The following is a 2,253-nucleotide window of genomic DNA, read 5'->3' as shown; positions in this document are numbered from 1 at the left end:
ACGTTTACAAAATTAATTATATATATTTAAAGCTTAATCGCAAGACGATTTAGAGTGTTTATTTTTTTCATATTTTAATTTATATATATATATATGTGTGTGTGTGTGGGGAGGTGTGCGTGCGTGCGTGTGTGTGTATATAGGCATATAAGAATGCAAATTGGCCCATAATTGTATGTGCAAACATATGTTTATTTGTATTGATATAGGCCATATAGTACTGAGTGTTATAAATAAATATAAATATATCCAACATAATAGAGAATATATAAGCATAATACGGAATATATATATACTATCAATATATTTTATATATGCACTATATAAATATATTAAATACTCTACATATACATATGTATACAGGCCTATCAGTCTCTGAGTGAAATAAAATTATGAATTGTCAATATATATCATCTGTGTAGGTCTACCATACGCAAAATGGTATGCATGATGTTGGCGGAATGCAGAGGGTGGGCACCGTCATGTCGATAGGCCTATCGTATAGGCCTATAGCCCATGTATGTGTATATTACGCAATATTGTTATGACCATCTAACATTATATAACTAATGAGGTGCGCATAATACTGTGCGCATGTTCTTGATTAAAACATTTTCGCTGTATTGGAGTAGGTTAGCGTTAGGTTTGTTGTACTTAGTACGCACATACACATCTGTTAAAATTATTCACGATTTTTCCCTTTCAATCTCATGCATGGTTTTTCTTTAATCGGTTGTGATTACTAGTATATTTGCGGCAATATATTTATAAATGCAAACAATTTTGTATACATAAAATTCATATTTCACACAATAAAACTAGCATATGTTGCCGCTGAATAGATTCCCAAACGATGAAAGACAGAGTGAATTAAGCAGGATTATTCACGTTCTAAATTACCACTATGACGTATTATAATTAATTTTGATCTAATTACCATAATTCAAAATTAGATTTGATTGATATATTCCTATTTTATCTTTATAATAATTGCATTTCGTTTATTATTAATATTTAATAGCTATTATTATTAATATTATTGTTCTATCACACCCACCATCAGTACCGTAAGTAGGCCTAAAATATCACAAGGATATTGGAATGTTATGATGTAGATCTCTGATGACAGACTCGGACAAGTTGGCCTACATGTCGTCTTTACATTCTGATACCCCATCCCTAACCCCCACACTCACGATAAAAACTTATTAACTAATCCTCATAAATAAAATTTAGATTTAGAGATTCATATAAGCCTAGATTCATCATGATTGACGACTGTTGCAGTTCGTATTAAATTATTGAAATGTGAATATATACGGTTAACGAGTCATTCAGAGGCTAGCTGAGGCTGGGTGTTGCTTCCAGTCGAGGAACTAATTCTATACCGTTTCTGCATTTCAACTTATGACACCAAATTATTTTTGGAGCATCTTAACAATCAGGTAGTCTCCCTATTCAGTTAATGATGGTAATATCCGGTGTCAGTATTTTTCATCGGTGACCAAAAATGGAATACGTTTTGAGTTAATTGTTCGCCGGTCACGTATTATCTGCCAGGATGACTAATTGGGACAGATTAAAAACCCACCATGGTTCGATAAACTTCCCGTCCCGTGCTATCCTTTCCAATATCACCATTTGTCACAATGATCATTATTGTCATGAGTACTGTTATGCATACCGTAGCCAGGATTTTCAGACTGTGCGGGAAAATATCAGGGTGGGCCCACTTTACGCGTAGGCCTAAATTCAAATAATGTGGACCCATTTTCTTAAATGTTGACCGATTTTACGCAAAAATATGAAAAATCTGAACTCATTTCTTAAAAGTTTACCCATTTTAGGCTAAATATGAGAAACGTGGACCCATTTTTCAAAAAGTGGACTCATTTATGCATAAAACTGCATAATTTAGACTCATTTTTAAAAATGTGGACCCATTCTTTATTAGAAAAATTGTGTGGGACTCTCCCAACTGTCCCAATAGCTGGCTACGGCATTGCTGTTATGTTTGCCACTACCGACCATCAAGACCACCGCAATTTCGCCTAATCATCGCAACTATGACCACAACCACCCTTCACCACTACCATGACCAAAACCACTCATCATCACTATCATCATCATTTCTACCACGATCTTAAAATCACCCTAAATCATCCTAACAATTATTGCATCATTACCGTCTTCGTTATTGTCATTATCATCATCATCCTCTTTCGTAAATCATCATTGCATCACTGTTGTCGT

General features: G+C 34.1%; 1 protein-coding gene across 2 annotated transcripts in view; it reads right to left on the bottom strand.

The window, feature by feature from the left end:
- LOC117125505 (probable nuclear hormone receptor HR38) overlaps positions 1-2,253 on the bottom strand; it is a 22,192-nt gene that overhangs the window by 10,338 nt on the left and 9,601 nt on the right. The gene's annotated exons all lie outside the window — the stretch shown is intronic.

The sequence above is a fragment of the Anneissia japonica genome, unplaced genomic scaffold (assembly GCF_011630105.1).
Source record: "Anneissia japonica isolate Jap-2015-1 unplaced genomic scaffold, ASM1163010v1 scaffold7731_len1735946_cov199, whole genome shotgun sequence".
NCBI classification, from domain to species: Eukaryota; Metazoa; Echinodermata; class Crinoidea; order Comatulida; family Comatulidae; genus Anneissia; species Anneissia japonica.
This window is presented reverse-complemented; position numbering and strand designations above follow the sequence as displayed.